This window comes from Pleurodeles waltl, chromosome 1_1, assembly GCF_031143425.1.
Source record: "Pleurodeles waltl isolate 20211129_DDA chromosome 1_1, aPleWal1.hap1.20221129, whole genome shotgun sequence".
In the NCBI taxonomy this organism is placed as follows: domain Eukaryota; kingdom Metazoa; phylum Chordata; class Amphibia; order Caudata; family Salamandridae; genus Pleurodeles; species Pleurodeles waltl.
In genome coordinates this window covers 605258501-605285137 of record NC_090436.1, presented here as the reverse complement: position 1 = coordinate 605285137, position 26637 = coordinate 605258501, and positions in this window count along the sequence as shown.

Below are 26637 nucleotides of genomic sequence, written 5' to 3'. Positions count from 1 at the left end.
GCCGGCGGCAATGCTGATGTGCAGCGGGTGCAGTAGCACCCGTTGCGCATTTCACTGCCCGAAATTCGGGCAGTGAAATGCGCGACGGGGCTATGCCTGGGGGCCTCTGCACTGCCCATGCCAAGTGCATGGGCAGTGCAGGGGCCCCTAGGGGCACCCCAAGTCCCCTTACCGCCAGCCTTTCCATGGCGGTGTTTACCGCCACGGACAGGCTGGCGGTCGGGGACTCATAATCCCCAGGGCAGCGGTGCTTGCACCGCTGCCCTGGGGATTATGACCGGCAGGCGGAAGCCTGGCGGTATGTTGGAGGGGCCGGCGGTATGGCCGTGGCTATTGCGCCACGGTTATAATAGCTGGCGGAACACCGCCAGCCTGTTGGCGGTGTTACCGCCAGCTTACCGCCGGCCGCCAGGGTCGTAATGACCCCCAAAGTGTCTTAAGTCTTTAAAAAGCAAACAAAGTCTCTTTCAAGCACAAAGTACCTGGTTTGGAGTGGAAAATCTCTGCAAAGGGCAGCAGAATAAGAGATACGTGGAAAAATGGTGTGTGCGTCTATTTCTCCCCAGCACACATGGACTTGCGTCGTTATTTTTCACGCGGGGAAGTTGTGCGTCGTTTTCCGGCGCGCGGACAGTCTCTTTCTGTGGTCGCGGGGATTACCAGATGCCCCGGGGTCTGTGCGTGGATTCTCCTGCTTGTTTTCCGGCTGTGCGTCGTTCCGCGGGGCTCTGCGTCGTGGTTTGCTCTCACGGCAGGCGTTGCGTCGATTTCTCCTCTGGAAGTCGGGCGGAGTTGTCCTTGCGAGGCCGTGTGTCGAAGTTCCGGTCGCCCCGAAAGCGTCCCGTCGATCAGCGTCTGTGTGCGGCGTTTTTCTCACTGCGGAACAAGCTGTGCGTAGAAATTTTCGGCGCACGAAGAGTCCAAGTGAAAAAGAGAAGTCTTTTTGGTTCTGAGACTTCATGGAACAGGAGGCAAGCTCTATCCAAGCCCTTGGAGAGCACTTTTACAGCCAGACAAGAGTTCAGCAAGGCAGCAGGCCAACAGCAAGGCAGCAGTCCTTTGGAGAAAGCAGACAGGTGAGTCCTTTGAGCAGCCAGGCAGGATGTAGTTTCTGGTTCAGGTTTCTTCTCCAGCAAGTGTCTGAGTGAATGCACAAGGAGCTGTCAACTAAACCTAGCCAGACGTGGATTGTAAGGCACAGAAAGATTTAAGTGCAAAGAAATACTCACTTTCTAAAAGTGGCATTTCTAGAATAGTAATATTAAATCCGACTTCACCAGTTAGCAGGATTTTGTATTACCATTCTGGCCATACTAAATATGACCTTCCTGCTCCTTTCAGATCAGCAGCTGCCACTTCAACAATGTATGAGGGCAGCCCCAATGTTAGCCTATGAAGCGAGCAGGCCTCAAAGTAGTGTAAAAACGAATTTAGGAGTTTTACACTACCAGGACATATACTCTACACAGGTACATGTCCTGCCTTTTCTCCACATAGCACCCTGCTCTAGGGGTTACCTAGGGCACACATTAGGGGTGACATATGTAGAAAAAGGGGAGTTTTAGGCTTGGCAAGTACTTTTAAATGCCAAGTCGAAGTGGCAGTGAAACTGCACACACAGGCCTTGCAATGGCAGGCCTGAGACAAGGTTAAGGGGCTACTGAAGTGGGTGGCACAACCAGTGCTGCAGGCCCACCAGTAGCATTTAATCTACAGGCCCTAGGCACATATAGTGCACCCTACTAGGGACTTATAAGTAAATTAAATAGCCAACCATGGATAAACCAATCAATAGTACAATTTACACAGAGAGCATATGCACTTTAGCACTGGTTAGCAGTGGTAAAGTGCCCAGAGGTCAAAAGCCAACAACAACAGGTCAGAAAAAATAGGAGGAAGGAGGCAAAAAGTTTGGGGATGACCCTGTCAAAAAGCTAGGTCCAACACCTGCCCTCACACAAACGACTGATAACCCCCCACAGGGATCCTGGTGACAGGACTGGGCTAAAAGAGGAACCTGTGCACTTTAAAACCACTCTTAGAAGTTTCCTGCCACTTCAAGGGCATTTTTGGGTATATATACTGGGTCTCTGACCTCACCAAATCCGACACCTCTGGATCTACACCTGAACTCTGTCAGAGGAACTGCCTGGCTGCCCAAAGAACTCATCTGGGCTGCTTTGTTGAGAAGGAATGCTGCCCTGTTTGTTGTCCTGCTGGCCTCTGACTTTGCTGGAAGGACTCTGACTTCCCCAAAATCGCTCTCCAAGAGCTTGGATTGAGCTTGCCTCCTCTTCTGAACTCTCAGGGCCAACACAGACTTAATCTACTAGCTTCTAGCTAGTTCTTCGGCTTCAGTGACTCCTGTACCGACCTTAGCGACTCCAGGACTGATGCCGCTGCCCAATGCCACACTGCTGCCTGCTCTGGCTCCATGGTCCTCGCTACATGCAATGACTGCGGCCTGCAACGCAAGTCTGATGTCGCTGCGATGCTGCTGATGTCCCACAGTGTGATCTTGCCACTATGAAGTCAACACATCATGTCTTGACTGACTGGATCCATCAACCCCGCCAGGTCACAAGGAACCAATGCCTCACCACCCATGCCACACCAGCTCACCCTGCAACCAGACAGAACTGATGCCTCACCTCCAACTGCCTTGCAGTGCAGAACCCATGCCTCACCTCCCCAGCCATCGCAAGGGACTGATGCCGCTCCAGCGAAGCATCACCTCCACGACTCTGTGCAACGTCTTTGTTTCTTTGTTTTCAAAGGTACGGTGCCTGGGGGTTCATGCAACTCCTGTTGCATCGGAGTATTGGGAACAACTTCGTCAATGATGCCATGATAGCCCCAGTTGGAACTTTGTGTTTCTAAGCGCTTTAGTAGGATTTCATCTTTAAAAATTCATAACTTTGTTTGGGTACTTTGGATTTTCATCCTTTTGATCTTATTTTATTCAGATAAATATTATCTATGTTTCTAACCCGTGTGGTGTATTTTTGTGGTGTTTCACTGTGTTACTGTATGAGTTATTGCACAAATACTTTACACTTTGCCTTCTCAGTTAAGCCTGCCTGCTCTGTGCCAAGCTACCAGACGGTAAGCACGGGATAGTTTGGATTGTGTTGTGACTTCCCCTGTCTAGTATTGTGGTCCCTACTTGAACAAGGGCACATATCTCTGCCAACTAGAGACCCCATTTCTAACAGTTATCATGGTGTATAGTAGCCTCCAGCCACAAGCTCCAGCTAAGTGGCGCCAACATTTGCAACACCATATGCATACATGCTACATGAACTGTCAATAGTTGCCCACAGGAAATTCAGAATCATAAACAACTCTATTTGCATGGGTGAAGTTGTGCAATCACAGTACCCACTGAACAAGAAGGAGACATTATTACCTTTAATGGTTTGCCTCATGTAGCATCCCTCAGGTACCTGGGGTCACACAATACTAGGGCAATGCCAAGTTAAATTCCACAGATCCCATACAAAGTCATGCATACAGCTAATTTCCATATACCCAATGCCACATCATGAAGAAATGATAGCCAAATAATCCAGCCATTTTGCTGAAAGAAGTACAGTAGCCGGAAGAAGGTGACATGGAAACAGCCATGTCACACTAGAAAAAATCAGCAATGGTCACTTGTACTATACAATATGTACATAGTCTAAATGAATTCATGGTGGTTGCACTAATGTTGCTCAGGTAGATAACCCACCTTGCACAGAAATGTACGCTGGAAACAGGTTGGGCAAAATGTCAGACAGATTTGTAAACAACATCCACACCACAATGAATCAGCTAGCCCCAGAGAAATCACCACTCTTGATTGGTAGTCCTGACAATACCATACTCTGCTTGCTTCAGTAGAAGCCAATAGTCCTTTGAAGGTTGTAGAGGCCCAGGGATTCTCAAGTACCCATAGAAGGCCCTAATCATGTTGCTCAATGTGAAGACATGTCACTGTCTCTTCTTGTTATGCAAACACAGATTTCCTTGGATGACTGGTTGTATACAACCACATATGATTCCCACATTACTGCAAGTCACTCCCTGATGCATGTCAGCACTTAGGTAATGAACCATCATCATTTAACATGTGCTAAGCACTGTGCTACATGATTCTACATGAATGGCAAGGAAATCCACATTGAGGGTAAACACTGTAGTCCTACCTGTCATGCCCTTCATTTCTACTGCAGTTGTACATGCCATATTACATGGAATGATGGGTGAAGGTATGTGTGAGCCACCAATCAATGGTGACACACTCTTGTCTGTGGCACCACATGAACCGTAGCCCAATCACATATGTCCAATTTAAAACACATGTTGGCATGCACAAATATGTAAGGGAATCAGATATTATAGAGAGGTAGACCATGAATGAAACAGCAGTGAAAATAATATGGCAAAAGTGAAAGGTATACATGCTAACATGTAGGCACAAGGAATGATGGCAACAGTGATGTCACCAAAGTCATGTCACTGGACAATCACTACTTGTCAAGGGAAAGTATTGATCTGAAAGTGCATCCAAAAGGCAGTATATGCTCTGTCACATGTATGCTGGCACTCTTCACATGACAGACAGTAGTGCGCACCAGCAGTCGTCACACATGGAAGACAAGTGGCCTGTGGGGGACAGATGCTAATAGACACCCTTGATCAGACACCTGGATGAGTTCAGTGATCTATTATTCCATGTTGTTTGGGCTGACACACTGAAGACAAGTGGACCTTTTGGTACAAATGACACCCACAACAACAAACAACATGACCTGATTGATCACTGTACTACCATCTTTTGGGCCTGGAGAGTTAATTGGTTATGGACTGTACTCTGTTGTGTCCTAGGTCACTGGGCCAAAAGGCAGGGCACATCAGCGCGCACCAACTGCCATACCAAACAATCACTCATCTTGTGTGTCACACATGGCCCATCTCCAATCTTCAGGAAGAGATGGCAGACTCTAACACATCAACTTGGCAATTTAACATGCAGGAATATGCACAGGACTCATCCCCGGTAGCTGCTGCGCTCCCCTCAAACATCCATCAAGCTCGGGGTAGGCCACTGCCAGTATGCGGGCCTTTAGAGGGTTCAGGCTCCAATGTGCACCCTGCCGACGAGGGAGGACAGCCCCAGCTGGACTTCTGTGATCTTCCGGGTCCAGCGTCTCAGGTCCTCCCACCTCTTCAGACAGTGGGTGCTCCACTGGCTATGGACCCTCAGGGTCTGCACCTTCTGAGAAGTGGTGCTCCAAATCCCTTACTTCTGAGGGATGTTGAACTGTATGGATGCAAGGCACAAATCAAAAGGTTACAAATCCATTTTTTGGCCCAAATGGTTGTGTCACACACATGGCACAAAAATGTTGTAATTGTGAACACAAAACACGTGTAAAGCACACATGCTGATAATTACAGGGACATGACTACACACTTTTGAAGTCATCTGCAGATTAACCCACTAAACTGCTCATGGCCTACACTGACTAACCAAGCCTATTGACATCAGTTAGCCCAGAGTCAAGCAATATGCATCTATGATGTGACCCACAATGAAACACAATGAAACACAACACACCAGTGTGGCCTTCTGAAGGGTAAACTCCTTGGGCTAGACTGGACAGACACATGTATATCCAGCCACATTGACTCAATGAATGTACAGACTTCACCCTAACAATTAAGTGACAATGGAAGAGCTGCCATGGGTGGCACAGGAAGTTTCTTCCCTTTGCAGGTGTGGACATATGGGCTACCCAAAGTTAACTCATTCCACTACAGGGCAGGTTTGTGTGGTATGTACTCATAGCATACAACACACTTTTTAACATATGTGGCAATCCTACAGAGATGGCCTCCAACATACTAAGGTAAGTTTGGTCTGATTGGTTGGATGTAACCACGCTAATGAGTCACATGTTCTGCCCTCCCTGGAATCAACCAACTATCTGCACTGTTGGTTTGACACTTGTGCAATACACCTATACTGGACAAATATGATTTATGTAAATGTGACATCAGAGCTGTGGGACTAAGGGACATGTCATAAGTCAATAACACACATTGACAATGAAGCAAAATGCAGAAATGTACTAGGTCACGGAGTTACCTCAGTAGCCACCCCTAATGTAGTCAATGGACAAAGGCCTTCAGGCCAAGTCTTGCCACTGGAGACTCATTTTGGCCACATGACAGGATCTGCAGGTCTATAGGGAGAGGGCCTGCTGTTACAGTAGCATAGCCACAGTAATCCCCATACTGGGAGATACATATGACAGGCCCTGGTCTCTTCAGGCTGAGCATACAGAACCTACATGACACTCACATTTCCATCACTTCCAGGCATAACAGTACATCATGTGCCCATCCTCTATGTGGCTTGTGGCTTGTGTGGCATTCTGAAGGGCACAGAGATTTGTAAATGGTTCTCACATAAGAGTTTGTCAAGGTCAGATGAGGGCTGAGTGCTCTGTGGCACTAAACACATTTCTACCAAGATCCTCAAATGGCTCAAATAGTATACATACACAGCTCATGCTGTGATAGATGAAATTTGATATTTACAACCATCATATCCACAGATATGTCATTGTTTGGCTGTAAAGTCTCCTTGCCTAGATATATGAATGCAACACAAGGAGGATCTAGGCCTTATAACACATCAGACAATACAATGTTAATCTGAAATACATAGAGTACGTTATTCCACTACCTGCACAAGGTATGTCCCATGTAGGGCACACAAAATGTGAAAACAGGCACCCAAAAACTCTACTGGCACACAGAGGCACACTGTAGCCTATGCGGAAGGAAAGGATGGTGTTGAACAGAATCAAATATGCCTATGAGCTTCTTACCTACTCCTCTGGTGAGCCATAGAGCTGATCATGCAGGGGAATGACCTCTTCAACGAGCCTCTCAAGTTCCTCAGGAGAAAAGGCAGGGGCCCTTTCACCTGCTTTGTCTTGCATTATTGCTCCCAGAGGTGGCACACAGCAGCTGAAGTGGTGGAGGTGTTGATGACAGCAGTGTCAGGAGTCAAGTGAGTGAATTTGCAAAACGTGGCGTACATGTAAGCCACTTACGCATTCATCACCACCGACTGCCACAGCCCTTGGCTTGTGACCATCACAGGCAGCAACGTTAGCCTATAGCTGTGTCCGCCACAGTTGGAACTGCCCAATGTGTGGTTAACTTTTTCCGGCAGGCGTGGGCAATTCCAAATGTCTAGGGAAGTAGGTCAGGCATCCGCCATTTTGGCGGTTGGAAATATAGTATTGGGCCTTGATAAATGTATCACAACACCAATAAATTTGTCAGATCATCACTAACATTCTAAAGCAGCCTTGTTGTGTAGGTTCTACTACACAATCAACAGTGTAGTGTGCTGCTGGGCACAGATGGCATATTACAGCAGTGCACTGTCTGCCACTGCTGACAGTATTTTTGATGGTCGGAACAGACTGTTAAATTTCATGGGGCATTTTAGCAGCAGATAGTTGGGTTTTGCCCAAATCCATGTTGTGGACACATGTGTTGACAACCATGGGGGCACATTTGACCCTAGTGTAGTTGACAGCTGTGATGTGTACTGGGTGTAACATATTTCCAGTCAGAAATGATTGGTCACAACGATTGTGTTGCCATACATCACGTATGTTGGTGTGGACAAAGTGACTAATGCTCCAACTGTATTTTCACAAATAGGTACTCTGGGAGAGGGAGGAGGTCACAACCTCCAGCGTACCGTCCATTGCCAGACCTTCAAACCATGGAAGAACGTCACATCATCAAACAATACCATCTAAATAGGCAAGTAATTGTGGATTTATGTCATCAGTTGAAGCCAGATGTAATGCCTGAACACACTACTCCAACTTGCACACCACCCATTCTTCAACTCATGGCAGTATTACATTTCCTGGTCACAGGGTCTTTCCAATATACAGTGGCCCTATCGGTGGTATGTCCCAACCTATTTTCAGTGTTGTGTTAAGAGATGTGCTGTCAGCAATGATGATGCACATTGACAGCTATATCAGGTTCCCTAGACATGCAGATTTAGTCAATGTGAAGACTGACTTCAATGGTTTTGCTCGTTTCCACATGTGGTGGGAGACACTGATGGCACACATGTTGCCTTGATGCCACCGCAAGCCAGTGAACAAGTCTATCACAACGGGAGAACTTCAATTTTATCAACGTGCAAGTTGTCTGCTTGTCAGATCACTACATCTCAAACGTCTGTGCCTGGTTCCCAGGTTCAACCCATGATTCCTTTGTAATACAGAACAGCACCCTACCCCAGCTGATATCACAACAGCAACCAGAGAGGGCCTGGCTGCTTGGTAACACATCTGTCCTGATTTTATGCGTGCAATGGTAGGTGCTCCATTTATGAACTGGGTGACTCATAGTTGCACTTATGTCTCATTCCTGAACAGGAGACTCAGCATATCCAAACCATCCTTGGTTATTGACCCTGCTGAGGAATCAAACTACGCCAGGGAAAGTCAAATTCGACTATACCCATGGAAGAACACAGCAGCTGTGTTTTGGGCTCCTGAGGGCCAAAATTCGCAGTCTGGACAGGACTGGGGGACCCTCCTCTACTCACCCAGGAAAGTGCGTCAGATCACTGTGGCATGCTGCATGCTCCATAACATCGTGCTGCGGAAGAATACACACATCCCAGATGAGGGGAAGCCTGCGGTGCCCCCAGGTGATAATCCTGAAATGCGAAATGATGATGATAGTGGTGAAGAGGAAGGAGCTGACTTGCTACAAGATCTCATTGACAGCTTCTTCCCATTAGTGTAAATATGTCATGAGATGTCATGACTTAGACTGTTCAATGAACTGTTATTGTGATAATGTGTGGAGTTAATACTTGATAATAGTTAGGGAGCTGATGCTCAGGCAAAATCTCCTGAAGGGTGTTTGATGAGGCAACTTTTGGCACATCCACATCTTGATGATGTTGCATTGTTTGTGTCAGATTTATTGTTATGTACTTTGTTCTCCAGATGTTTGCTATTTGACTTGTGTCACATCTATGGTTTCATACCTTGCAATAAACCACGACGAAACCACAACACTCAACTTTATTCCAGTGTAGTATAAATGGTATGCAGAAAGTCATGAATATCTCAGTCCATTGCAGTCTTTGATGATTGATGAATGGCATAGTCTCTTACAAAGTCGCTAGATATCAACAGTTTCAATCAGATTAATCAATCCTTCCTTTGTCAAATAACTCATGAACAGCCAACACGTGTTTCGTCACAACATGTGACTTTTTCAAGGCAACAAGTAAAAAAGTAGAGGAATGCAGCAGACTGTAAGTATGTAATCCTGAGCTGGACACTGTATTCATGCAACAGATCCCTGTTTGCACAAGTCCCTTGGATTATCATCGTATGGTTCAAATGGTCTCACATATCTAAATGGCTAAATGTGACATTTAGGACAGCAGACAATGGGTTTGTGATAGGTGAATTTATTGCAATGCTACTACATTAGATTACAGTAGATGCCACACCACTGGACATCCAAAGTCCAGAGTATTCCTCCCATCAGAAGTGGAATGTGGTTCAGGACCAGTCCACAGAGTGTGTGTGTGGCACACAAAGGAAGACATTAAGGTAGAGGTTTATTTCTTGCAGTGGTGGGTGTCTTGCCAACACCACTTCCTAGATTGTTTGCTGGGCACCCCCGCCTGGGGATCACCTGCTGCAGAGGCATTTGTGTCTCTGGGTGGTTGTGCCTCTGGCATGGCCTCCTTTCCTGTTGCTGCCACACATGTTCTTGGGTATGATGTCATTGCCACACAGGAAGAGGTATATGTGGGGTGAAAGCCCAGCTCAGAATGGTGTTGATTTCCTTCATCACCCCTGTTAGGATGCCCATGTTGTCATTATAGGCATTCATTTTTTCTATTATGACCCTTTGAAGCTGCTTCATTTCCCCGAGTTTAGTCAACACCTGGGCCATCACATCTTGATAGACCCCCAAGATGTGGCTGATGGCAGACATCAGCCCCTGTGGCCCCACTCCACTGGCCCCCAGCATCCATTCTACGTACCCTACCCCAACAAGCCTGTGCCCTTGGCATAGGTTGCCCTCTTTAACTGGGTTCTGGAGCCTCAGTGTCAGGAGTGTTGAGTTGCACCTCAGGATCCTGGACTGGGGGGGGGGGCACAAGATGGTTTAAACTATGCTAGGTACACAGGCTGGAGGGGCACATTGTTGGCTGGGATATTGATACAACAAGGCTGGGAGGTGACATTGTAGGCACAGTGAGATTCACTGTTGACATCTGACCAGGTTACCTGGATGGGCCGGGACCGTCCTCCACATCCACAAGCCCAGGAGTGTCGTCATCACTGAGGGCTTCATCCAAAAGGGGGTAGTGGGTGTCTGTTTGGTGGGTTCTATGTGCCCATTGGCAGTTCGACCTGTTGGTGAGGGAAGTACATTGTTACTGGTTGAAGTGTGACATCTATATCCAAAGGTTTTGTGTTACAGTAAGCAGAGACATTTGACATTGTTAAGTTGTTGGTTAGCCTACTGTGCCATGTTTCCATGGTATTGGACCATCTGGCATGACATTTGTGATGGTTGCCTAAACTATTAGACTCAAGCAGCTCATGAGATGTGTAGATCTGTTGCGCTTTGGATGATGGAATGAAAATTACATCTTACCAATAGTGAAGCTAACACAGTGGAAAGGCAACATATACCTTTGATCAATTGGAGGCCTAGTTGAGTGAGATACAGGCAAACCCAGAACGCTGTTGTATATGTAACTGCAGTCATCATGTGTGCAGTGCTGTGTCAGTGTGTTTGCTGCCACCAATCTGGTAATGCAGCTTAGGGCCTTCGGAATTCCTGGAATAAACTCTTGGTAAGGTGTTATACCTGTCGTCAATAGTTTAATCTTGGGGTAGCAAGTCAAGATGGAGCTAGGTAGCCAGACACATCTCTGAGTTGAGCATGATCTGTGTATTGCTCACTCACATGTGAGTACACTTTAACTGAGAGTTAACAAACAATGGATTATGGTCAAGTGAACACTGAGCTCGTGGTTGGGGTTACTGCAACAGGGCCTCCAGGGAGTTGCAGTTAGGTCACTCCCTCTACTAACCACACTTGACAAATGGTATCCCCTCAGGTGAATACACTTCAATTGAGAGTTAACCTGCAGGGGTATATGGTCAAGTGACCACTGGACTGGCGGTTAGAATCACAGACAAAGGGCCTCCTGGGAGTTGCGGTCAGGTCACGCCCTCTATTTCACACATTAGACAAATAGGTGTTACATATCTGTAGGCAGAATCCATTAAGCTTTGTGCATACATTTACATGTTGAGACATACCACGAGTCCTGGGATGTTTTTTTGCTATTGAAAGACTAAAAGGTACCTTTTCGACTTATGGCATGTGATGGGCCTTGGTAGCTGTGCTGTTGGGTCCAACAATGCGTATTTATAGTGTTACATCTCAGAGACTCTGGGTATTGAATGTTGGTGAAGAGAATGAACAACACAGTGGTGAAAGCTAAGCTGTGAGCATGCAGGACATTACAGTTTTGTGATAGTTTTTGTCTGGTGACTTACCAGACTCCACTCCCCCAGGTATTCCTGTCAAGCCCTCAGGATACAGGATGGCCAAGATCTTTTTCTTCCAGGGAAAGAGTATTAATGGGCACTAGGCGGGCAACCTCCAGTCTTGTTGGCCTCCTCTGTTACCTGGAGACCAGGGAATGCACCTTGCCCCTCAGGTCATTCTGCCTCTTCCTAATGTCCTCCTTTGTGTGCAGGGTGGTGCCTTCAGCATTCACTCAGTCGACAATCCTTTGCCACAGTTCCATTTTCCTACTGAGTATGCTGGCCTTAGGATCCAAACAACTGTGGCTCTACTCTTATGATTTCATCCACCATGACTCTCAACTCATCTTCAGAAACACAGGGCTTTTTGGGATGTGAAATGGTGGACAACTAAAGTGGGTGACAGGGACTTCATTAACAGGGGAATTGCAATAGGGAGGGAATGGACAAAAGTGTGTGCAAGTTGTTAAATAGGATGGTGAAAAAAAGGGGTGCCTAATCTATGGAAAAATAAAAAAACAGTGGTCAGTGTTCTTTGTCTTCCAGTGGAGATGCAAAGGATGTGGTCTGGGAAGGGGTGTGTTGTATAGTGTGATTTGCAGGTGTGTCCACTAGACCAATGTGTGTCAGCTGTGTTGTGTTTGAATTCATCCAATATGCACTTGTCTGTTACTTCACTGAATGCGGACCACGGTGGTCGATGGCAATTGGCTCACCACTGCAAGGGGACCGCCACGGCGCCTGTATGTTTGTAATAGCCTCAGTGGTTGGCCACAGCGCCAATGGCACTGGAGGTCAGACCGCCTAGATAGCAGACCACCGTGGTCCGCCTTTCTGCTTGGCAGGGAGCTGTTCTGCTTATTTGCATTGTAATACAGTGGACTAGGGGTGGCCAGCGCAGCTGTCCTTTTAGACAAACCGCCAAATTGGTAATCCGGCCCTAAATCTGTTATGAGAAACCATTAAATATATTTTGGAATCACTTGACATGGACGTAGAAATGGCCGTAGAACATGCCAAGAATGAATTTTTCAATTTTTTGGTAGGTTGGGACAGAAGGAATTAGGAAAAAATAAAGGAGTGAAGTACTAAGGTGACTGAGTGGGTGTGTTTGGTTTGGAATGCATTGAAAACATTTTACATGCTGCATTAATTGAAGCACACAAAGATTGCACAGACAACACTTCAGTCACGAATTGAACCATACTGCCTTTCGGTTGTGGGTGGTGAAATGCCATGGGCAGGGTGGGGGTGGATGAATGATGATGGGTGGGATACAAATCTGCCTCACTTAACAAATACAGTGAGTTGAGGGATTAGAACAAAATTTAAAATAAATCCACTTTGAACCATGAGTTTGATAACCATAAAACCAAGTAAGCGAATTAGATGAACAGCATGCTTCACTCAAGAAGAGCTCCCTTGTTTATTCATCCAAGCAATCATTCAATCAGTCTTTCATTCTTCCTACTAGAGATGACACCATTCGTTGTATAGTTAACTATACGAAACCAGCTATGCTTCTTAAGAAATGTATGAACAGACATTGGAATATTCTTACAGCTGACCCTAACTTTAAGAAAATGATTCCTAGGACCCCGGTTTTTACTTTTAGGAGGGGCAGAACTCTTAAGAACATCCTATGCCCCAGTTTCCGCACTAAACTGAGACACAATGATTGGCTTAGTAAACGTAATAAGGGTTTTTTCAAGTGTGGACACTGTGGCATGTGTAGATGGGCAAAATCTGGCATCTCCTCCTTCATGAGCTCCACTGGAATTTCATTTAATATTAACTACAATATCACATGTGACAGTAATTTTGTCATTTATATGATCGTATGCAAGTGTGGCCTGTACTATATAGGCAGCACCATTAGATCACTAAAAACTAGAGTAAGTGAACATTTTAGAGCCCTCAGACAGGATGATGGGAGATATCCCATTGTAAATCATATGCGGCTATGCCCTGAACGTAACAACTCATGTGGTTTTGAATTTTTTGGGTTTGATCTCATTGAAAGAGACCCTCGGGGTGGTAACAGGGAGTTAGCCCTTAGAAGAAGGGAATGCTATTGGATTTTAAAACTCAGAGCTGTGGAGGATGGCCTGAACACCAATTTTGAGATGGAGTACTACTTAGGTGACTAACATCTTATCTTCAATCATGGCTGGAATACAGTGTAGGTTCATGTGATACTTATGGATTTCCATAATGATTGTATCCGTATGTCAGTCCATTAGATATGTATCCATGTCAATGATTGTTATTGAGGCAGCGTACGGGGTGTTATACAATGTTATTGCTGTATATTTTGTACGTATAGTTGATTCGAAGTATACATTGTTTCAATATAATAGACTTGGTACTATTATCAATTTCAGCTCTTTACGCATGTCCAAATGCATTCAATGTGATTTTCATTTCATTATTGACTCATTGCAACTGATGAGGCTACTATGTTATCTCTCTTTTAAAGACGTCCTTACGTCACTGTTTATGAGCTGTCCCTGCAACAGACATATCATGTTATATGTGATGTAAATGTCATTTTATTTTCATCCCCTTCTCTTTTTTGTATTAATGACCACATGTTTCTTTCTATCCCATCTCCGACATATTTACATCATGATTTCTCATAGATAAAGTGTTGTTACTACAGATCTTATCATTAGGTATATATGTTTTGAATATGTACTTCACTTTTATCCTCCTTTTTGGCTATAGTGCGATCATTTGCTATTTCCCATCCCATTTCTGATTGTATATTTTGGCTTATTCTAATTTTATGACTATAGATAGTTATTATTATCCTTATTAAGATGAGGGATATTTATTATGATTGGGTTTCGAGGCCCCCCGTTTTTTCTTTCCCCCTATTTTGAAGAGTCAACAAGGTTAAAGAAACCATTGCCCAGTATTTCTTTTATATCTACCTGATTAGCAGTATGCTTGCTACTCATATTGTTAAGAATCGACATTTCGTTATTTGGACACTACACTTTACAGTATAGACCGTTTTGCTTCTCTCATGTGGCATATCGATTGATAACGGGTGAAATTTTAGAACATTAAGTACTCGATATGATACAATCAACGTTCTACGGATATTTCTAGGCATTACAATATGGCGCCCATGGTTTTTGGTTAAAGTCCGTCTTCCACTCTAATCATTTCCGCGGATACAGTTCCTTTTAAAAAGGGACGGCTTTCTCGGGCGTTTAGACGAGATGCGGCTCATTGTGACTGGGACGTAGCGGGATGTATTTTGACTCCGTTTCGGTTCCCCACATATAAGTTGTTAATCTATCACAGAAGGTGAGGGGTGTATTGGTTTGTAACATCTGGATTGGCTCCGTTTGTTCGAGGTTCGACATCGGGGTTTCTTTCTTGTTTTTTGTGGTTTTTTTTTTTCTTCTTTTCTTTTTTGACATAGAACCCACGCGGTGACGCTTACCTTAGCATGATAGATTCATGTCTATAATTCTTTTTTGTAGATTGATTTGGAATTTACCTCGGTGCAACTTTATTTTGGATGCAACATAGAACTTAAGGTCGGTGTATGTATATTTGTGAACTGTCTTACTTAATTGCTTGGATTTTATACTCTATACCTGATATGGACCTTATATAAGACTGATTGTTCTCCCCCCCTTTTTCCTTTTGGGATCTCGTACAGGTTACTCAATGGCCTTGTTGGATATTTTGCTACTAAACTGACTAATTCTAATTAAGGTATGGCACAGATGAGATGCCTTAATGGGATAATGACTGATTAGTTTAGGTTTTCCTTAATTTATTTATTTTATTTACTTCTGCTTGTATAATCTCTAGTTTAGTTTTCTATATATTCTGGGTTTTGTTTTATAATCTCCATATAAAACCTGGATCCCCTTTTTTCTGCCTTACTCACAGGGCGTCTCACTCCATTTTGTCTTCTTTGGGTGACGTGCACATTCTTATTATATAAACCTATATGGTACATGACATGTATAATCAATAGTTAACTAAAGCTTTAATAACAGATGACTGATTTATACATTTCACCCTCTTTTGAATGGGAATATAAAAATTGTCGGTCTATACTGTTTTATCTTAACCATTAATAATTTTTTACGAATATCACAAAAGTCACATTATATCTTGCTCTGTTACAATGCACTATTGTCACTTTGGGTGCTGATATGGTCTCTGTTTTGACCAACGCTCGTTACCACATATGTAGACGATATTATTTTGTCTATTTGCAGCCCTGATGAAGTCCTTAAGAGATTAACTTCTCATGGGATGAAACACGTGTTGGCTGTACTGTACTATACTTATGGAGAGTTCCATACATTGAGAATAAAATCTGGACTCTGAGATGAACATGAGTCGGTGATTGATTGACTAAGAAGACTGGATACATCAATAACTCCTAATTAGGAATATCATGTGTGCTCTGACACCTGTTCTTATTCTTCCTACTATGTTGACCCATAGCCACCATAATTTAAGCTTTATTCTGTCTCATCTAGTTTTTCTCCAAAATTTCCAGTCCATTATCCATCCATTCAATATCTGCTCTTTCTTTCAGTCGTCCTTTCACCCATCCCTCCATTTACCCAAAACTCACTTACACATCCTTTCACCTACTCATCTTTTCCTTTCACTCATTTCACCTATCCTTTCTTTTAACCTTCCATTCTTTCCCATTTCCATCAAGCCATCATTGTTTAGCGTACATTATGTGAGCTTTTGCTGAGTTGCAGATAGAAGAGGCCATAACTCAACCACCTATTTAGCTGCTAAAGCTGAGGGTTCATGATCACGAGTCACAACTATGCCCTTGTAGCAAGTGAGTATAATAGTAATTGTCAATAATCAAGCAATGTGACTTACTACTGCCCGAGCCCTGCTAACGTTTCTCCCCCTCCAACTGACACTCCTCCTGCAGAGGCACTTGAGCCAGTGGCACTGGTGGTCAGTGTGCCTAGAAACAAATATTATACATTTTTAGATGCCAGAAATACCTCCCCTTAATTTCTTTAAATACAAAAAATAGAATCATAATACATCACTACAGTTTGATTAGCACTGCCGAATATTCTATCAAAAATATCATTCTGGCCATTTTGTTGGTTCACAATGTTAGAAAAGCCAGGTAGTCAAGCCAACCAAAAACTATTCATAATGGAAGGGCAGCGTTATAGCCATTGATAATGATGACTCTGAATCATTGACATGCAATGAAGGGATGGAATAATAATGGTCAATCAAAGACATAGTTTTGGTTGGCAAATGCAATGAGACCTCATACTTGCCAGCCATGCTGCACTGTCATGGGAACTGCTGGTGCACTCTATAGATTATTTACACATCACAACATTGAGGATGGGGGGTGGTCCATGGCCATTTTCTCATTAACTGTTAGAGCATGATCAAGAAAAAGAAAGCTGTCTCAACAAACATACATGGTGAATAATATTTAGAATACTAGCTTAATTGGGCCTGTAATCTTCATAGCAAACAGTAGTATACCAACAATCTGTTCTTAGTCTTAACTCATCACAAGATATATAGAGGAGAGGGAAAGACTACCCACAAAACAGAAGAAATCTACAGACTAGTACAGACCGGAAAATGTCAGCTACCAAAAACAAAACATGAAATAATTCAAAAAAGAAAGATAATGCAGGGATAACAGGAACTAAACAAAATCTGGAGAATGGTGTTGGAAAAACAGAGACAGTATAAAAAAATATGCAGGCAACTTAAAAGTAGTATAATAATGGGCAGAGGTAAAAAGTTATAGAAATAATAATAATAAATAATAGGACTTACAGGGATGAGCAGAGCCCTCAGCATTGGCACTAGTGGTCGGTGTCTCCTCCCCAGCTCTTGTCGTACACACCTCTGTGCTGCCCACTTCTTGCCCTTGGGTGCTGTGTAAGAAATAAAGAAGATAAAAAAAGAAATTGTGGCACAGTTAATCCCCATAAAATTATTATAACTGGCAAACGCAGTAACATTGTACTTATCTAAATCAGATTGCCTATTGCACTAGTATCAACTATCGTTAAGTTGGCTGTACTCCTAAAATCCCTATTCCAAATTTCCTTAACAAAAACTACATTTGGAACTAATGCATTGCAATGAATGATCTTTGTCTCTATTCTCATTTCTCAACCACCTTGATGGACCAACTCAGTCCCCCTTTTTTGCAATGCATAGATTCATACTGGCACTACACAGTGTGAAATTGCTTGGGACTGTACAAGTTACATAAAGAAAAGCACAGAGATTGCTAAATCACTAATATCACTAATTCACGATGATGACAGGAAGGCAGAGGAGTCTGCACTGCTGTGGCTTCTTAAATAATCAGCCAAATCAAGTGCTGATGAGTACGATGATGTAGAGCTCAGCACACGCCTACCTCAAACTGTGTCAGAGAATAATTTCCTTAGAGTAAACTAAACATAACTTATCTCTGAGTGTGAGCAGCATATTAGTCAGAAAAAATGTTAGCATTGTAGAACACAAATACAACAAATAATATAGTTCATACTCACCAAACCCCTGAATCGCAACACCAAGCAGGTGGAGCAGATACTGCTCCAGGTCGAAGATGTCTGCCCAGCGGTGGGTGAGCTGCTGGGTGGTGCACTGGACCTGGCTGGTGCGCCGCACACACCTGCACATCCTCCCCCAATGCAGCTGACTTTCCCGCAGGGGGTTTTCCACTGCCACGCCTGCTGCCAGCATGCAGGGGAGGTGGCGATACATGTAAAAAAACAGCACTGCCACCTCCACCTCACAAAAATAGCTTGGGCTCCACACCCTGACTGCGCTGCTATCTGCAGAGTAGGTGGCTGCTGCTGGCTGTTTTGTTGGGGGGCTGGCACCGCCACTCCCCTGTTCACTGCCAAGCTCTGCCATGGCGCTGGGTGGGGTGAAGAAGAGAAACAGGAGAAGGAAGAAAGGAAAGAAGATAGGAAGGAAGTAAAGGGAAAAATAAACAAAAATACAAAATACATAAAGTCACAAAAAACACAAAACAAATGTAAAAAATTTGAAGTACACAGACACAAAATCACAAAATAATACACTAAATAAAAATGAGGGGTAGAGTAATTAGAAGGGCGGAGAATTGAAAAGATAGGAAAGGGATTCAAAAAATGTAAATAGGCCCAGCACCATGAACAGTTTAAGAAAACAGGATGGCCATGCCTATGCGAATTGCGTGGTGCTGTTTGTGCATGATTTTGAGAAATGAGTTAGCTTGGTAGGTGAGGAGGTTGGTCTATTGGATGTGTCTTTGAGCTCGACCTCCAAGGTTCACTTGTGTGCAGCGTTTTATCATCTGAGTATCTCTGTGGTCTTGCTACCTATTACAGGACATTCATAAAACATAGAAGTTTAATAGATTTAGGGGGCCACTGGAAAATTTCCAGATATTAAGGCCCATATTTATACTTTTTTAGCGCCGCATTTGCGTAATTTTTTTATGCAAAAGCGGTGCAAACTTACAAAATACAATTGTTTTTTGGAAGTTTGCACCGCTTTTGTGTCAAAAAGCGGCGCAAATGTGGTGTTAAAAAAGTATAAATATGGGCCTAAATTCATAGCCACATTAGGCATCATCACTCTGCACAAAGACAAACCCAAAGTAGTAAGAGCTGTTGATGGCAAAGAATTAACCTTAGATCTCATACAATTCAACACCGAAGTTGACTATGACTTGTGCCAATGGCGAGAAGGAATAAATATCCATTTACATAATAGACAACCCAAAATTTCTGGTGATTTTAGGCCTGCACTGCGTAGTTAAACATAACCATCACATTGACTGGAAGACAAGAGTGATTCCTTTAATTTGAGTTTTGCAAACATCATTGTTATGTGCAAACATAGCATGATAAAACCATCCAGGCCCTGGAAATACCTGTTTATGTTAAGAGTGGGTCAGTCATTGAAGGTCTTCCTGAGGTTTATTCTGGCATAGCTGACATGTTAGATAAGACAAAAACATGCACCTAGCCTCTGCACCATGACTTTGACTGCTAGTTAGATCTACTGCCTAGGGCCAAGTTACCTTGTAGTTGCATTTACATACTCACAGAAAAGTAAAACAAGCACCTCTGCCAGTCCCTGGACAAACATCTGGGGAACAGGTTTCTCTGACACTCAAAGTCACCTATGTTTTCTCCTTTATTTTTCATCTGTGAAAAGAGGAGTGAATTACGGGTTTGTACTGACTACTGCTTGCTCAACGATATCACAATCAAAAAACAGTATCCTTACCGCTCATTATGAGTTTATTAGATCGAGTTGAGGTTGCCACAATCTACACTAAGTTGGATTTGTGGGGGCATACCATCTTGTACAAGTCCAAAAGGGTGGCGAGTGGAAACCAAGTTTGGTCTGTTCAAATACCAGGGCTTGCCTTTCAGACTCTGCAATGCCCCAGCCAATTTACAGTTTTTCATACACAATGTGCTGAGAAACTTCATAGAAGTCTGTTGTGTAGTTTATATTACAACATTTAGGGCCGCCAACATACCCTGACCCCGGCGGTATACCGCTACGGGCATTATGACCCACACAGAGAAATCTGCTACTATACAGGCACCCAGCCCAAAGGTCAGTGATAAACTGGCCGTAGCAAAACCCACACCGTTACGCCAATAGAAATACGCCCACAGCATCATGACCCACGAATCACCGTGGCGGTCATTTAACCGCGGTAAACCATTGGTGGTACACACAGCCGTGCTCAAAATACACACACACTAACAAAACTGCACCACATTGGACAATTCAAACTACACACACCTGACACACATACACACACCACACCCACACACCCAATCCAATATAAAACACACACCCACAATACCCACAACCTCTTACAACAACAAAAAAATATTACCAACTGAGAGAGAGACAAGCCAGGAGCACCCACTGAATCTGAGCCACATAACACTATCACCTATACACCATCCACGCACCTCACAGTACACACCCCAACACATCACCCCGTACACCCTCACACATAGCACTCACAATACACCCATGGCACCACAAAGACACCCCAGGTTCTCAGAGGAGGTGCTAAGGGTCATGGTGGAGGAAATCATCCGGGTAGAGCCACAACTATTCGGATCACAGGTGCAGCAGATGTCCATTGCGAGGAAGATGGAGCTATGGCGGAGAGTCGTGGACAGGGTCAACGTTGTGGTACAGCACCCCAGAACAAGGGATGACATCAGAAAGAGGTGGAATGACCTACAGGGGAAGGTGCGTTCCGTGGTTGCAAGACACCAGGGAGCCGTACAGATGACTGCGGTGGACGCCCGCCTCCTCCCCCACAACTAACAACATGGGAGGAGCAAGTCTTGGGGATCATGCATCCTGAGGGCCTCGCAGGAGTAGCAGGAGGACTGGACTCTGGTAAGTCAAATCTTTACTACTATATCCCCCACCCTACCTGCATCCATCACAAACTCCTACCCTTGCCCCCATCACTCCACCACCTCACATATACCCCACTATCACAACCCACCCATCCCAATACCAAGCCCTGCATGCCAAACCAATGCATGGACACCCATCACCACAGTATGCACACTACTGACAATCACTTAGCCAAACCAATAACATCTCAAACAAACCAAAGGTGCCTTGCTAATAACAACCATAGAGGGAAACATATCCATGCAAAAGATGGCACACACAGACACAATAACACTGCATTTACATCCACACAGGACCCCCACTCAAAGTCACCGGAGAGGAGGTGCCACCAATATCCAGACACCCCCAGAAGAGGCCCACAGTGATGACAGCAGCTCAGCACGCCTGGATCACGATGACCAACCTGGCCCATCAGGGACCTCTGGACAGTCGGTTATCCTGCCACAGTCCCAACCCACCACAGAGCCTCCCCCTCAGGAAACACCACCACAACACCCACCCAGTGGGCCCATACCTCTGTTCCCAGGACATGTCAATCAGCAGTGTGTCCACCACTACAAGAACCCCAGGACACCCCAGGACACCCCACAAACCCATGACAATCAGAGACCTGGGGTCAGTGGCAGTGGGCACACGGTTCAGGTGACAGAGGCACAGGACAACTGGGAAGCTGGAAGGACTGCTGTGCGACAGGAGGAGGACAGGCCCAGGGAACCCACTCTACACAAGGCACTTGCAGGGATCCTGGGAGCATACCACCATTCCCAGGAGACCAATGGCCAGATACTGTACAAGTTGCAGGAGACCCAGCCGCTGCAGGAGGGACAGTACCTGGGGATCAGGGAGGACCTGAAAGACATCCACACCACCCTGGTCACCATTGCAGGGGTGCTGGCAGACATGGCCTACATCCTGAGGGAGGCAGTGGCACACCAACGGGCCCCTGACACTAGCCACACCGATGAACAGCCCTCCACCTCCGCCGGCGCTAGTGGACAGGAGGCCTGTTGAATGAGTGTACTTCTGTTGTCCACATCTTCTTCCTCTGCCTCCTCTTCATCACTGTCCACAGGCTCCACCACTGTCACAAGACCATGTCCAGGATCATCCTCCTGCAGAAAAGGCGCCTGGCGTTTCAAGGCCAGGTTGTGCAACATGCAACAAGCAGCGATGATCTGGCACACCTTCTTGGGTGAGTAGTTCAGGGATCCACCTGTCAGATGGAGGCAGCGGAATCTGGCCTTCAGGAGGCCAAAGGTTCTCTCAATTATCCTCCTTGTTCACCCATGTGCCTCATTGTAACGTTCCTCTGCCCTTGTCCTGGCATTCCGCACTGGGGTCAGTAGCCATAAGAGGTTGGGGTAAGCATAGTCACCTGTAAATATCGAGGGATACCTGTTAGCCACACACTCACCCTTAGGGCCAAACCCACACCCATATACCTACATCAACTGGGTGGGGACCATGGGCTCACCTATTAGCCACACCCGGTGCCTCTGGAGTTGAGACATCACATATGGAATGCTGCTATTCCTCAAGATAACGGCATCATGCACAGAGTCAGGATACTTGGCATTCACATTGGAGATGTACTGGTCCGCCAAACACACCATCTGCACATTCAGAGAGTGAAAGCTTTTTCTATTCCTGAACACTTGTTCATTTCTCCGGGGGAGACAAATGCTATATGTGTACCATCAATGGCACCAATGATGTTGGGGATATGTCCCAGGGCATAAAAGTCACCCTTCACTGTGGCCAAATCCTCCACCTGGGGAAATACGATGTAGCTGGACATGTGTTTCAGCAGGGCAGACAACACTATGGTCAACACGTTGGAAAACATTGGCTGAGACGTCCTTGATGCCACGGCCGCTGTTGCTTGGAAGGAACCACTTTCCAGGAAATGGAGCACTGACAGGACCTGCACTAGAGGGGGGATACTGTGGGCTGGCGGATAGCTGAAATCAGGTCTGGCTCCAATTGGGCACACAGTTCTTGGATTGTGGCCCTATCAAATCTGTAGGTCAGGATAATGTGCCTGTCCTCCATTGTCGCCAGGTCCACCAGGGGTCTGTACACGGGGGGAAGTCTCTATCTCCTATTCATCCTCAGCGGTTGTACTCTAGGGTGAAAAACGGTGAGCAGAGGGTCATATTCACACATATGTGAAAATGAAAATGCATTCCCTCCTGTACAGAAACAGTATGTGAATTCGAGAGTCAGTTGATGTGCCAATGTCTGCTGTGACGCAGTTATGTGCCATGGCCTGTGCCCCCCTGAAATGGCAGCTGTCTGACCTGTGAGGAGAGACAAGTGGAAATGAAGTAATTCCGCTGGCGTTGTGCGCCATTGCGGTCGGCGTTGGATGACCGCAGCAAAACTTCGCATTGGTTTTCATTGGGCCCTATGGGCTCCAGAAGCCAATGGTGATGTGTGCCGGCGGTGACGGTACGCACCGCCGTGGACGTGACCGCCATTTTCTATCTGTTCACTCACTTGCTACCTGACCTTCAACAGGAGAGGACCTACACTGCAAGTGCTGCTGTGACCTGTGTCTGGAAGCGACAATGGCTCAAGTGTCTGGGGAAAGGGCACCCGCCTTCACTTCGGTGGAGTTAGAGAGACTGGTGGATGGGGTCCTACCCCAGTATACTTTACTCTATGGTCCTCCAGACAAACAGGTGAGTACACTGTGAGCATGATGCGTGGGCCATGAATGTATGGATTGCTCTGCTGTAAGCCTCGTGTAGGGGGGTGCTGAGAGGTCCTGGGCAGAGTGCTGCATGTATGGTGGTCAATGTCTGTGCATAGGGGATGGGAGGGATATTGTGGGCCATGAGTGTAACAGTCCAGACAGTATGACTAATGCCTTTTTCCTATGCATATTTTCCTGCAGGTCAGCGCCCATCAGAAAAAGGGTATTTGGCGTGCCATCGACAAGGAGGTGTGGACCCTGGGGGTCTTTGACAGGCGGAGCACCCACTGCTGTAAACGGTGGGAGGACCTGCGCCGCTGGGCAAGGAAGACGGCGGAGACCCAGCTGGGGCTGGCCTCCCAACCAGGAAGGGGTGCCTGTCGTACCCTGACCCCCCTGATGTTCCACATCCTGGCAGTGGCCTATCCGGAGTTGGATGGGCACTTGAAGGCATCACAGCAGTCCCAAGGGGGTGAGTACAGAATCTGAATCATGACTTTGCGCGCGTTAAGGTTTTACCTGGGTGGGGGATGTGGGCTTTGGGTGCCCGTAGGCCAGGCCGAACTGGCAGGGTAGGTCCCTTGTTGGGCAGGCTCTGAAGCACTCCAACCCCAATAGTGTTAGTGGGCATCTACTACTGGGCAGGGTCCTGTTGGTTTCAGGTGTACAGCTAATGGTGTTAGGCAATGTACTCCATGGGCTGGTGACTAGCTTTGAAACTGGTAGTGCATGGCCTACTGCATAGGGCTGATTCCTTTGTGTTGTGTACGCCAACGGTAGTGTTGTTGCTGGCATTGACCAAGTGTATCCTCTGTCTCTCACCCCACTTCTTGTTTTGTCACCCTGTCCTTGTGTGCATTAGCATCATCTGGCGGAGGAGCAGAGGCACCGGCGACGGAGTGAGCTGCATCCCACATGGGCCTGGAGGCCGATTCCACCGACGGTGAGGGCACCAGTGGGACGGAGGGCGAGGGGAGCACCACTACGGAGACAGGAGGGGACACTACCAACAGTGACTCCTCCTCCGATGGAAGCTTCTCGACAGTGGCGGACACCTCTGTGCCCACCCCAACAACAGGTACAGCTGCTAACCCCCATACCAGCACCGCCCTCCCAGCAAACCCTCAGCGTGTTTCCTGTGCCCGCTCACCCAGGAGGGTGGGCATCTCCTTCGCCCCAGGCACCCCAGGCCCTGCCCTAGTCAGCCCTGCTGCCCTCAGTGAGGAGGCTTTTGACCTCCTGAGATCCCTCACTGTTGGGCAGTCAACCATACTGAATGCCATCCAGGGTGTCGAAAGGCATTTGCAACAAACAAATGCCTACCTGGAGGGCATTCACACTGGAGTGGCGGCCCAACAGAGAGCATTTCAGGCTCTGGCCTCCGCACAGATGGCAGCCATTGTCCCTGTCTCCAGCCTCCCCTCTCCAACTTCCTCTACCCAGTCCCAATCCCCTGAACCCCAACCTATCCCAAGCACACCTTCAGACCAGCATGCACCCAAATCAACACACAGAAGTGGCTCAGGCAAACACAAGCCCCACACTTCATCTCACAGGCACTCACACAAGCACCATCCCCATGCAGACACACCAACATCCACTGCCTCCACTGTGTCCCCCTCCTCCTCGTCCACCTCCTTCCCAGTAGCGTCTCCACTCACACCTGCATGCACTACATCCTCATCCACTACGTCCATCACCAGCACGCCTTTCACTACACACCCCTCACTGGCAGTCACCACGCCCACATCCATGCACACGTCCCCTGTGTCCTCTCCCACTGTGTCTGTGATCCCTCCTCCAAAAGTACACAAACGCAAGCACATACCCACCCAACAGCCATCCACCTCACAACAGCATCCAGCTCATGCACCTGCACCCAAACACAGCAGAATGACACCTCCTTCAAGCACACCCTCTTCTTCCAGTCCCAAATCTTCACCCTCTTCCCGCCCTAATGTCCCTAAGAAGCTTTTCCTTGCCAACATTGACCTCTTCCCTACTCCTCCCCCCCTGTCCTTCTCCTCGCTGCAGGTGAAGGCCTGGAGGCTACTACCATTGTCAGCACCGCCACCTGCTCCGCGGCCAGCATCGCCACCTGCATCGCCGCAAGCAGCACCACTGCCAGAAGCAGCAGCCCCAGTGGGCAGCCGTCCGAGGCTGCAGGTGAAGGCCTGGAGGCTACCAAAACCACCAGTACCAGCTCCACCACCTGCAGCGCAACTGCTATTCACTGAGCAGTCGTCAACGCTGGAGAGCAGTGTATAGTGGTGACTACATGGGCTGCAGTGCATCCTGGCCCCTGCAAAAGCTGTCGTTGTGACACCCAGGTGAGAGACTGTGACCTTGCACTCCAAAATATCTGCATCACAGGGCGCAATGCCCCCTCCAGTACCAGTAGAAGAAGGCATCCACTCAGCCCCTCCTTGCCAGGATGAAGCACACTGGGCACAATGCCCCATTCAGAACCAGTGAAGAAGCCATCCACTCACCCCATCCTTCCCAGGATGAAGCACACTGGGTGCAATGCCCCCTCCAGTACCAGTGGAAGAAGGCATCCACTTGAGAGACTGTGGCTTTGCACTCCCCAGGACCAAGCAGTGGGCAAATGACCCACTAGAGAGACTGTGGCTTTGCACTCCCCAGGACCAAGCAGTGGGTAAAACCACCCACTTGAGAGACTGTGGCTTTGCACTCCCCAGGACCGAGCAGTGGGCATACCACCTGTAGGAAGTTGGCTCTGTGTATACTATCTCAAAGTAAGAGATAGTGTGCACAGAGTCCCAGGGTTCCCCTAGAGGTAAGTTAGTGGCAAAATTAAATAATTCTAATGCTCTATTTTGT